Below are 13,941 nucleotides of genomic sequence, written 5' to 3'. Positions count from 1 at the left end.
GACTTGTACTTAAATAAATTACAGTAATTAATATAGTTAGGAGCAGAAAGGGGGAGGAATCTCACAATCAAACCATGTGAAAAATGCAAAATAGCTCCTCCTCTAATTCAACATCATGGTTGAAACTTAAACCTCAAAATTATATTCCTTAAATTGGAATTTGATTCTCCTTAGTTTTTTTTTTTTTCTTCCCTCTAGAGACTTTCTTCTGTCGTACTCACAAGCCTTCCTGCCTGCTTCAGAGCTATAGGATCCCCAAATCCATTGTGCACAAGAGCTATAATGCTTCCTGGGAGCTCTGCTGCACAAGAGTTTTCTATACATCTTGTGCCAATGGACCAGCATTACAAATAACATATGTATGCATGTATGCCAATTATTTTCTGGGCTTCCTGCTTTGCAATTTTAGTGTAAGTAGGGATGATACATTAATGAGGCATACCTAAACAGGTTGGGATATGCAATGGTGGGATGCTATACCTTACTGTGGTCTAGCTGTGTAAGCTGCATTTTATAGTGACTCCAAATATATTCTGCCCTCATCATACTAATAATACCAGGATTACTCCCCACTGACTCCAGTGAGATTTCTGTGGTGTAAGATACTGTTTACAGTGAAGGCTGGTAATAAGAACTAACACTCAGGGTTCAATAATCAGTAAATATTTGAAAAACTTTATTCAAAATATAGTAGAAAAATTTGCCCTCTGTTTCAGTCAAAAGAATCAGCACATCTGTTACTAATTTAAAAATTTTGAGTTGAAAATAGAACCACCAGGAATGTTTGAATGGCAAAGCATGCATAAATGCTCCACCCTTTTTGAATAAGAAAATCAAAGAAAGATATAGAGTAGTCTTTACTGCTGTGTGATCCAAAAGAGCAAGAGGATTTAGGAAAATATATTTTTCTGTGATGATGACCTGAGAATATAATGTTCCTGTTTCATGCTTGCCTTGAAGAAAAACAGGCGGCTTTGCAAGCAGAATTTTATAGCACATTCATTCCATCACTAGCACTAATTTTAATATGCAGCCTGAATTGACCCTCTAGAATTGCTTTTGTTGCAGAAAAAAGTTTGTATTAAGTGCAGAAAGCCTGGACAAAATTCATGGCTGAACCTAAAATAAACAATGAAACACCCTTATTCATACGTAACACTGCAATGTAAAGTATTTAACCCTTCTGGCAATGTGCTGCCTTTCAGAGTAGAAGTAAAAGCAGTAGAAGTAAGTTTGGAAAATAAAACTATTACAGTGATTATTGCTTCTGTCTGGCAGAAATGCATCAACCAAAATTAAAGGTAATCTGATAATCATTTTCCAGCTCTATATTAGGAGGCAGGAGATTTGTACAGCCAAACAAAGCACACAAAAATAGATCCCCAGAACTCGGGAAGGGGAAATTTTCTGGTTTATGCAGTCCATTTTAAGAAAATACAGAAATACATGAAGTAGTAAACAATCACACTCTGAAAATGGTATCTAAGGAAAGGAGCTTAAAAAGGACCATTAAGATTGTACCTCAGCATAATATGAGCATAAAACAGCCACAGAAGAATGTTGCAGCCTGTGGGTAATGACAGAGATGTTTAGGTTGATAGGGAACACAGCAATGTTAATAGTAGTAAAAGACTGCAAGAAACATTGGAAGCTTGATAGAGTGGTTGTGTTTTCATTCTTCTCAGTAATTAAGATTATTCCTTCTCTGTGGCTGATGCTGCATCTTCAGTCATGCTGTTTACATGTCCTTAAATAATCTATGATTTCATAAAGTAGCTTCACCTTCTTTCAAATGGCCTCCAAGTGCAAAGGTGCACTAACATGATTGGCATGCTGTTTCTCCTGGGCCTAATTCAAACAAATAAGCTCTATGTTCTTTTAAAAGAAGGTGCTATTGAATTTCTGGTTTTCTCTAGCTGTAAACTGAAATCTATGCATAGCAATATGTACATGATATGAATACAAGCAGAACAGAGAGAAGAAACCATTGATGATAATGCATTTTTGGCAAAGTAGTTGAAAATTCAGCTAAAACTGTTAGAATTATAGAAAACTATCATTTTCACTCTTACAGGCCAAACAATTTCTCCTCTCCCTTAATGCTGTGGCATAGTATTATAAAATAAATATTTGAAAATTCTTATCTAAGGAAGTATCATCATATCCTACAGGATGAGAACCAGGAAACACATGTCATCAAGTCATTACAACGAGAACTGGAATAATCATTACCATAAAAACAATTCAGATCATCAGAAAAATCATAAAATTTTCTTGCAATCTCATTAATGAAAACCCAGTGACAGGGTTACATTAAAAAGTGATAAATTTTGTATCAACTTAATTTTAATTATACCTTTCCTGTTAGGTTGTGTAAATTGGCTTTAATACTGAAACACTCACTAATATGTCCAACTCACAATGTGAAATTTACAGCAAGTCCATCATTATTTACAGCAAATTCAAACAGCTGAAATTCTGTGAAAATTCAGGTTTGATCCACATCCTGAATTTGAATGTTTAAGAATGCTCTCATTGATTTCAGTCTGTACTCCTATCCAGTGCACTCCACCAACTTTCACATTAAACAAAAAGTTTCAGTTCAATTGGCTCCTCTCGTAAAATGTGCAAATTACAGCTATCTCACTGAATTTGGGTAAGTCAGAAAGCAGAATGACAATGACAGCTCACAAGCTCTAAACTAGAGCAACAAGACCTGAAATGACCAAGAAATAGAAAGCTTGCAGTAGTATTGATAATGAGCTAAACTCTTAAAATCAATAATAATTCAAAACACTCTGAGCAAAAATGTAATCGGGCTTTTGGATGTGGCTGATTACTTTTTGAGGTGGCATGAAAAGATCAAAGCCATTTCAAGACTCAGTTGTACGCCTACAGCAGGTAGAAGCCTGCATATTAGCAAAGTCCCTGACAGATATTATGCACCCTATTCTATTACTAACTTAGAGACCATTTATTCTATGCTGTTACATATAGAAATGCTATTTACAGCCATCCTAAACAACAACCGTTTAGTGCCTCACAAACTTTAATTAGGAAAATAAGTTAAAGTAACATGTAGGGTATAGTGTGGCACTGGGTGTTCAGCTGCCAGCAGAGAAATTATAGAGCTGAATGCTATTTTTAAGTTAAATAGTATCCACTGGGATTACTCAAGGACTATATCTGAGTAGGTAAGAACATGCAAGTGTATAAACTTAGACCTTATTTTGTTGCCACGAGTGATCAAACATGGTCGTACATATTTAAACGACCATGCTAGTCCTATCGTAGCTTGCTTTAGTGAGCCCAGTTTATAATTACTGGACAATTTTTAAGGACATTATTTTAGTACTTTTCATGAAGATTTCAAGCGTGCTCAAACCGGAAATGGCACTTCCAGAGTGCTGAGTTTGGCCACCTTCTTTTTTTGGGTTGCTTGTTGAAAAAGGGCTTATTGCTCAGAGGGAGAACTTCATAAAGTTTAATGTGTGGAACCCACAGAAAACATTTACATTGCTTTTCAATTAAGTCTGGAAAAATCTGTCAAACAATAGTATGAAATCGATATCTTGTCTGTCAGAAAGCAGAATCACAGTGTCTCCTCACAACCCCACAACTAGATTTTGGTCCTGGTATGAGAGGTCCAAGGGGGTTCCAGCAGCCCTCATGACAGAGGCTGCCAGTTTAACCCGCAAAAAGAATTGGAAACAACTCTCCAGGGGAGGAGATTTAAGGTTGCAAGTTGAGCTGTTCCGAGGGAGGAACATTAAGGCTGTTAACAAAAGCAAACTCTTGGGAATGGCTGTTCAAACCATGTATTCTGATGAGAAAGGCATCTGTTCTCATGTCTGCCCACATATCTATTTTGCAGAAACTACACTTCCACAGTAGAAGACTTTGCCTTTTCATTCCTACTAAGTGCTCTATGGGACAAGAATTGCCAACTCTTCCAACGAAATCAACAGGAGCAAAAAGTCCCCTTGACTCAAGGAAAGCTCTGATTCAAGTGAGGATTGTCTGAAGAATTTCAGGATGGCAGCTAGGGTGAATTGTGAGTCTTCATGCTTAAAAAGACTGTCACCTGTTCATGCTATTATGTATTTCCACTTATTATCAAATAAGAAAAAGGTAATTGTGGACACTTCCAAATGAAACTAAAGACAAATTTTTGTTAAGTCTTTGTCATAGAACTATGGTATTAGAAGCGTTTGCATGTAAGCATAATTTGTTACATCTTTACCAGGATGCCTCAAGATATTGTAGCCATCTGTTCAGAATGGAAAAAAGTAGATGTAACAGAGCTTGGGAATAATGAATCAAAAATAATAAATACTTAAAAATAGGAAAACAAACCCAAAACCAATATACAACAAATACTTCCCCACTGTAAAGTTCAGCTAAATTCTTCATGAAAAGCATGTGTATTACATATGGCTACCTTCATAAGACTGCAATTCAAAAATGAGAAAGACATAAACCAAGGTAGCTCATGGTAGCCCTGCAGTGTTGAACTGCAAAACATAGTCTTTGGGAAAGTTAGAAGCCTCAAAGGAAAACCAGAATATTCAGACTTAATGAACTAACTAAAACATCGGCATAATTTATTTTCTCTGGCTCTGGAGTTTCTTTGTTTATTTACAGGGGAGGAAGAGGGTAAAATGAGCAGTTTCTTGATATTATGAGCATGTTTATTGTGGTACTGAACATTGACCTAGGCAGGTTGGACTGCCCTCCACAAGTGAAAGTTTCTACTGTGCAAACCCTTGAGTTAATTGGTGCATGGGTCATTTACGTAGGCATAATTTTATCCACATAAAATTAGTTGCTTGAGAAGACAAACTATTCCATATATGTTGAAGTAATTTATAAACAGAAGAGAAGTCACCACTAAATTAAACACTGTAAATGCCTAACAGCAAAGAACAAACTTGTACAGGAGTGTGTTGGACACAAATCAAAGACAAGTACCATTTCTACTGCAATGAATATTGTTAGAGGATATGTGATCACTAAAACTGTGATTGCTTTAAGATTACTAAAATAAAAGAACAAAAATTAAATGTTACATACAATCCCAATTTTGTAAATTTTTTTGAAGTTCAAAAGTTCAACTATAATGCTTCCAAAAAAAAACCGCAACCAAACCCCACAATCATTTAGAAGAATCCCACTATGAGTAGGTTTTTACATTAATTCCTCTGCAGGAGAAGTAAGGCAAATATTTAACAGTATTTCAAAAGCAAAGGTTAAATGAAGTAGAAACTTAATTTAAAACAAGATGAAATGGGCTGTTTTAAGATTGTCCAGGACCACAGAACAACAATAACAACAACAACGAAAGTCCAAATGACTGAATTTAATCATGTTGAGTTTCTTCAGTTTCATTACTTTAAGAAATCTCAGGTAACAGTACAGGTAAGAAAAACATTTTTCACATTAACACAGCTGTATTTTTTAATAGGTCTACTTTTGCAACAAAATCCACTTGAACTTTAATGTCTAATGGTAGTCAGAAATGCAATTTTAGGCTCTTTACTCTCACGTGGTAAGCCTGATACCTGATTGAACCTTAGAGTGAGCTCAGTGTGAAAAGACTGAAACTATTGAAATCTCTTTCCCTCATTTTCCTTTTCTGGAAAATGAGTATACTAGTTTGCTTACCTGTCAAATATTGCAAAGAACAATGCTAGTGAGAATTACAGGATAAAAGAAAACCATTAAGAGCAACTTAATATACTGTCATCACCTTCACCTGATAGAGCACATATTTTCCTAAGGTGTGTTAGGCTCAGGTAACAGGACCATTTTGGTCTGATTCTTTTCTGTTAGTTATGGATTCTAATAATTTCTCAGACTACATGGCACGGCTTCAGGATGCTGTAGAAGGTCTGCACTAGCATTAATGATTTAAAGTGTGCCTACTTTTATGTTACCTAGTTATGCTTTTATATTTTCTTTAAAGAGCCAATGGGCAGCAAAGTTACCAGATTCAAAGTAGGAACAGAGGATGCAAAGGTGCAGTTAGAGGCGACTTAGCATGAACAAAGTTTTTGCAGATATCAGCAGTGAGGAGTGAAGTAACGTATCTATTGATACAACCAAGTTTTTTCTCATGTTGGAAAACCAGTATTATTGCAGAAATATTTTACATTTCATGTATGACAGCTTGTACGTCTCAAAAGAGAGAAAATCTATTTTCAGCTACCATTTACTTCTTTAAATCTGCCTGTGAGATCATATTTGATTGTATAACACATACACGCATTGAAAGTCCTTAATTAGTAGGTACAAAGAGAGAGCCTGAAATGAAGCATGGTAGGCTTGGCAGAAGCTCAGGGGGTGGATACAAAGGAAAAAATGAAGTCAAACCCACAAGAACTTTAGGAGACCCACCCAATGGTGCTGCCACTTCTAAATAAGCAAGATTCACTTTTGCTTCTGTCAGAATCACACATTTCAGATAACTTCTCACAAAACAGGACATATATCTTAAACTGCATCATGCAGTTTACATTAAACACTGGATACTAGAAAGAGACTGTGCAATTCCCTCTCATTGGAGGAGTCTGAGTCTGTTCCCTTCAACAGCTGATGCAGCTGTAAAAATTTTACTAAATATAAGAAAGGGTCAATCCATTAAGCAGTTGAATCATCTAACAAATTCAAGTTAGACTACTGTGCTAAAGATGAAGATTTCCATTAGGATCATATAATAACAAATGAAATGCATATGTTTTCACATCCTTCATGTATTTGCCATGTTGCAGTAGCAACACTGGCCACTTCTGTTTTAGACCTGAAAAAGGGCTTTTATGTTCAAAAACTTGTCTGCCTTTTTCAACTAGACCAATATGTTTAAAAAAAGATAGAATGCTATCAACAAAATTTGCCTTATTTACATGTTCTATGCTTTTTTGAGTGAATTATATTTAACTTCTCCTTTTCCATATGTCTTTTTCCATTTTAGAAAAAGAGCTCTACCAAATGGCAAACTACACCAATGGATTCATGACAGCTTGGACCAAATGCAAGTGAAGTTTTTGTGAGGGACATCTGTAGAGATCTGCAAGTATTTTTGGTGCTTGGAGAATCGTCTCCACCACCAATCTTGCCTGTAACACCATAAACCACAAAAGAGGCATACTTCATTTTCAGAGCAGTTTAGCAGAGGAAAAATGACTTGTTATAAACATCAGCCCGGTTTTGGAAACTTACTGTACTTTTAATTTCATATTACATTTTAGCTTTACTAAGATACTGAGGTTTTCTGAAGTAGAAGTCTGTATTCACTACATCTTAGGTAGACAAGAAAAAAATGTCTGCAGTGGGTACACCATCAATTAGTACAAGCTTGATGCTACCTTAATATTTTGGGCTATAAACTACAGGAATGCAGGAGCCGCTTTGTGAGAAATTGGTCTTCCTCCCCCCTGTCCCTCACCCACAGGAAGTCCAGCAGCAAAAGAATCAGATATGCCAAGATAGAGAGTTGGGAAAAGAAACCATGAGATACACTCCAGCTGTCTCTTCTCACCAGTCAACAACATAGATTAACTAATTTTAAAATTTGTTATCCATTTACATTCAAGATTAATAAGCTTTACTGATCTCATTACTTATTCATTTTGGCAGCTGAAAATTAGCCATTAAAAGATGAGTGAAACTTTATTGTAAAAGAATGAACTTCCATTCTTGCTCTGTTGAAGCTTTTTTGGAGTTTGCCTCTGAGAATGAACATGGTAGCCTGTTATGTACTAATGTCCAGATTTTAAAAAGTAATTAGGCATGTTATTCCTCAGCAATGACCACTCTAAATTTCAAGCATTCAGCTACTGAAGAAGAGTTTTCTCCCTTCCTGAACAAGTCCTGTAACTGCTACATTAGAGACAGCATCCCCTCTTTCTCACGTCACTGCTGATTTTTAAATAACAGTGGTCAAAGCAGTCAATGTATTAACTGTACTCTAAATATGCACACAAAATTGAGCCTTCAGGAGTTTTAACTGATCTTCTCAGATCTGAGGACTTCTAGGCATGTGATAAGCACCAGAAGTTCAGCATAGTCAAAATGGGAGTCCTGTGCACATATAACAGTGGAATTTTAGAGAACACTTGTGTAACTTTGCTCAGGTGCCTGCACGCTCTTAAATTACCTACCCTGACCATAAGCTGTTAAATTCTCTATGGAATTAAGCACATTGCGCCTCTGTGTTACACAAAGGGTGCACTTTATTAAACCTAAGTAGTTGGTAGTGCATGTAGAAAGAGAGCAGTTATTACCAGTACCTGTAATATATATATTTTTGTTTTCCATTTTTATCTGTAATGGTTTTGAAATAGGAGCCAAAGTAGAAAAGGAGGAGATAACAATGGGACCTGGACTTATACATAAAAACAAATTGGCTAAGTTATTTCCTGAATTTTCAATTCAGCCTTTCACAACTTTATCAAATTGTTCTTAGAAAACTTTCAGCTACCATTAGCTAAAACTTTAGCTCATTATTTTGGACTTTCCTCAGCTATTAAAGGCATTTTACTTCTTTTTAAAACTCTTTTGACCATATCTATTTTATTTTGAATTAAAATAAAGAAAATCTATCTTCAAGGACTGAACTGTAAGGGGAACGCTAAACCTTTGTACACCGTAAAAAAAAGATAGAAGATTCTGAATGCTATACGCATCCTCTTTTAAACCAGTTTTGCCAAACAGAAGTATAAGTGTACTTGCCTTCTAAATCAGTGTTAACATAGTCTAGAAGACTGAGGAGGTTTAAATAAAGCTATAATTTGCATTTTTAATAAAACATTTTTAAAATAGGCATTCATCAAAACATTTTATTAAAAATGAAAATTATAGCTTTACTTAAGTTAGGTTTACCAAAATCCTACTCACTAAAAATAGGATAAAGTAGAACAAATAGCTCAGGATGCAAAACCAATTTGTTGATAATAATGACAAATAGCATGCACATTACATTTTTAAGAACAAAATTATGCAACATATTAATATTATTTACTTTTAATATTCTAAGAATAAAACCTTCAGAAACAGATTTCTTCAGCAGAAAGACAACTTTGAACTTGAACATTCTTAATATACCATAGAAAGTTTACTTAAGTTCACATGGTTTCCAGTTATAGCCATTAGTAATCATTGTTTGCAACAGGAGAAATCCTGGCTCTATGGAAATACTGATAAATTCATCAAAATGGAAAAGATTTTAAGTAGTAACAGTCCTTGTGAAAAAAAAGAGCTGATCAGATTTTTAGGATACCAAAACGCACGTATATCAAGACCTTTTGCAATGTTGCAGAAAACTGTTAAAAAGAAAGCAATAGATCATTTCCATCCCCAGTAATTTCACTTTGTAGGGAGAAGCAAAGATGAGCGATCTTCCCTTTGTTTGTATTAAAATTCTTTTCCCTGCCAAAACTGAAGGCATTGGTTGTTTCCAGTGGCACTGGATATTCATGTTGATTTTATGTGAGCTGTATATTAAACATATATGTACTGATGTTATGTTGACGTTTAACTGTTGAATTCTTGGACTGGGTTACATAAAGTGCAACATGGAAAAATGGCTTCATGATAAAGACAACAAGAAGAACTTTTATAAGTACACAGGTGTAAAAGAAAGGCTAGGGAAAATATGGGCTCCTTGCTGAACAAGGCAGGGGACCTAGTTACACAGGACACAGAAAAGGCTGAGGTACTGAATGCCTCCTTTGCCACTGTCTTTGCTAGTAAGACCAGCCTTCACTTATTCCAGGTCCCAGAGACCAGGGAGAAAGTCTGTATTAAGGAAGATATATGCTTCATGGAAGAGGATCATGTTATGGAATACTTAAGCAAATGGGACACACGTAAGTCAATGGGCCCTCTTGGGATGCACCCACAAGCGCTAAGGGAGCTGAGCAATGTTACTGTGAGGCCACCCTTGATAATCTTTCATCAGTCAAGGTGACTGGGAGAAGCATTCAAAGACTAAAGTAAACATCAGTCCTATCCTTAAGAATGGCAAGGAGGACTCAGGCAACTACAGGCCAGTCAGTGTCACCTTAATCTCTGAGAAGGTGATGGAGCAACTAATCCTGGAAACAATTTCCAGGCACATGAAGGACAAGAAAATCATCAGAAGGAGTTAGCAGGTCTTCACCAAGGGGAAGTGGCACTCTACCAAGCATTCCAACAAATCAAACAGGATAAAATCAATGTAACAATCATGATCAAGAAACAGTAATCAAGTCTTCAACATGCTCTCAGAGACAAGAACAAGTTCAGCCCTAAAATTTTCAAACGCACCAGCTAATTTCTAACTGCAAGACCATTTCTTTTCTACCTTACTGTCATGGTTTTAGCTGGGATAGAGTTAATTTTCTTCACTCTAGCTGGTATAGTGCTGTGCTTTGAAATTAGCATGGAAAAAAATGTTGAGATAACACACAGATGTTTTGGGCTGTTGCTGGGTAGCGCTTGTACTAGTCAAGGACATTTCTAGCTTCCCATGCTCTGCTGGGTGCACAAGAAGCCGGGAGGGGAGGGGGCACAGCTAAGAGAGCAGATTCAAACTGACCAAAGGGATATTCCATATCATGTAATGTCATGCCCAGTATGTTACCTGGGAGGGGCTGGCCGGGGGAGGGAGGGAGCAATCGCAGCTCGGGGATGGGCAGCGTCGGTTGGCGGGTGGTGAGCGGTTGTATCGTTTGTGTTTCCGTGGGCTTTTTTCCTTTTTTTTCCCTTTCCCTTCATTTTCCATTTTATTATATTAACATTATTGTCATAATAATAATAATAATAATAATTATTATTATTTTATTGTAATCATTAAACTGTGCTTATCTCAACCCACAAGTTCTTTTGCTTGTCCAATTCTCTTCCCCATCCCACAGGGGTGTGGGGGGAGTGAGCGAGTGGCTGCGTGGTATTCATTAACACTTCACATCAATTTGGTATTTTGTAATCATTACTATTATTTGCCACATATAATTTGTCTCTGCTAGATATTTAGTCCAAATAGTTTCATAAGTCATAATTACATTTCCCTGCAACTTCCATTAAAAGAGGTAAAGGGTTAACTTCCTATTCTAAAACAACACTTTCATTTTCTTTAAGCACCTTATTTAATCCAAGGTGCTTAGATCTAAACATGACATTCTAAATGAGATCTTACCCATGACTTGTTAATTGAACTAATAAGCAACATCTCTTTCATCAGATCCTCAACTCATGACTTTGTAGTTGGTGCTATTTGATTTCACCTCATTTTGCCTGCTGTCATCCAAAAAATTATGTATCGCTTCCTGCAGAATGATCCTTTTGGAGATGTGCACCACCAAAAAAACCCCCCAAAATCCCAACCAAACAAACAAAAAAAAACCCCCAAACCCCTGTATTATTTGTCGTAGCTTTTTAATGCATAAAAATATCCTTGCTACATGGGAACTCCAACCATGGACATATATCACACTTTCATTTTGTGTTTGCTGAAAAGTTTTGCTTTTGTGATTGCACAAAAGAAAAGTTTCTGATAAAATTTTCCAGCCATTCATATCCACTCCTCTTCCACACTGGCAGAATTGTTCATGTCAGTAATCCCTAACTAGTTTCAGTCAAAATTTATCAATTTATTTTAAATAGCAAGTCTTTGCTAATCTAGTAAAGCCAAGATAGGCGGATAGGACAGAAGCAGGAAGTCTGGCAATTATGAACAGTCACAGATAGTAACCTTATGGAAGAGGAGATGTACCTGTAATAACCTTAAGGAAGGCTGGTGAGAAGGAGTCATGTGTTAGACATAGGTGGGACTACATGGTAGAGATATAAACTCCAGCTTACGTATGCTTCTTTTGCCATTCTTGCAATACAGCTCAGGCTCAAGTAATTCTAAGATAAATCTGTGGCTCTCTTTATGTAAGAGTTTACAGACAACTTCGAAAAGTTGCATTTTAATAAAATGCAATCAGACTTTACTAATATATCTACCTCTGCAGAGAAACATTCATGTATACCGAATGGAAATACTGCTTTTGTTGCCAAAAATATAACTGACAGCAAGCTCTGTGACAGCTAAGCCCTTGCGAAGTGATTTTTCTTTCTGATTATTAATTTAGAAGACATTAATTATTGTTACCAAATATCTACTTATATGCTTCTAAGTTCCTAATGTGACAACAGAGTTCCTATTATCTGATTGTATTTGCTGATATCCCTCTTTAGTTACTTTAGGTATGACAGTACTTTCGCTCTGGCAATTTCACAACAACAGAGATTAAAAATTGCCATGATAAAGCAACAGGACAACTGCAGAAGGTTAACTATGTAGATGTATTCTTTTCTTAGTGTTGATATATAATAAATTGAATACTCAAAATGTTTAAGCTCCTGTTTCAGTGCAGTTCAAAAACTGAGTTAATTAAAAAAAACCCAACACCTGAATGTTTGTGCATGTTTGAGTGAAGGAGGATGGAAAGAATCTGGGCCAAAGTGTTATAAGGATCAGTGTAAGTTAGTCTTGCACCACCAAATCCTGTCTATCAGCTAAAGGCCTCTCAAAACTTGTGTGTGATAAATTTGGGACTTCCTATGTATAAGGACAAATGTGGAAACACAAAATGATACAAACAAAAACCTCATTGCTTATCTCAAGACTAAAAGAAATATGTGGTAACAATTATGTTTTTGTGGTGTCTCTAGTTTAAATTGCTTGAAGGAAATAAAAAGTGTTTGAGAAATTTCATTAATATTACAGAAATATTTTTGGAATTCAAGCAAATATCCTTGTTTACTCTTCTTGGCACAGGCATTCCTCACAGAAGACCCAGAAACATTTGGAAAAAAAAACAACCAATAAGATTCTAACAATGCATCTGGTTTAGAAGCAATATTTAAAAATCTCTACGTTTTAAATTGAAGATGTAATTTAAAACAGGAATGTTAAGTTCCCCAACTAGTACTATCACTTGATGAGCTTGTAAACTTAGTTTTAATTCAGCATTGGCGCAATTTTGGCCTGTCATTTTCCCAAATGCATTTTGAAGTGCATCATTACAAAAAAGATAGAAGAATTTGCATTACACAAAACAAACAACCAACCTCACCTGAAGTACAATCTTTAATTTCCAATATTATTGTGAAAATATCCACTCAAATATATAGTTATCTCTAGGTTTTAAATTAATAATACTGAATGTGAGAGCTCCTCACTGCCAGTCATGTCATCTTCAAATGGCTAAAAATGGATTGTTCTTTACTCACAGTATGTCTAGCCCTCTGCAGCCAGATCTCAAAGCCTCTTCCCTTCAATCCAGGGATTCACCTGGAGCTTTTCTTCTTTGCACATCCATTTTTGGGCCACGGTACATCCACTCCAGGATGATGAATGAGGAACACCTTTTATGTCTAACTACAGTACTGTTCCCAGAACTGAGATAAGGGGGATAACATAAAGGGGAACAAAAGAGGACCATATTCATTAAAAATTAATTCTCCACCTGACAACCTCAGGCCACATACATCAGCTGCACAACACACTGGAAGCAGCACAAGGACAACACTGGACATGAACAAGTGCTTACGCTTTTGCTACTGCAAAAAGTTGGAGTGAGGGTTTTTTGTGAAATGTATCTTAGTGCATTTTAATAAAGAACTACTACTTAATGACAACAGACTTTTATATTTTGAGCTTAGAGTAAAGAACTTATCGCATTATGACATTTTCAGAGTCAAAAAGTTATGAGCGCTGTAAAATTACTGGACAATTAACTCCCACTCTCCCATACTCTGCGGGTGAAACCCAGCCATGGATATTGGGCCATTGAAATGATTAAGATACCTTCTTTAAGGGCAGGTCTGCTTCAGAGAATGAATTTCTCTGTTTTACCAAAGGGCGAATGAATAGGCAGAGACAGCTAAGACCTCATAATTGCTGCTAAGTTG

The 13,941-nt window shown here is 36.2% G+C and overlaps 1 protein-coding gene across 1 annotated transcript in view; it reads right to left on the bottom strand.

The window, feature by feature from the left end:
* Nucleotides 1-13,941, bottom strand: part of KIF6 (kinesin family member 6) — a 178,916-nt gene that overhangs the window by 63,150 nt on the left and 101,825 nt on the right. The window lies entirely within an intron of this gene.

Source organism: Phalacrocorax aristotelis, chromosome 3, assembly GCF_949628215.1.
Source record: "Phalacrocorax aristotelis chromosome 3, bGulAri2.1, whole genome shotgun sequence".
NCBI lineage: Eukaryota > Metazoa > Chordata > Aves > Suliformes > Phalacrocoracidae > Phalacrocorax > Phalacrocorax aristotelis.
This window is presented reverse-complemented; position numbering and strand designations above follow the sequence as displayed.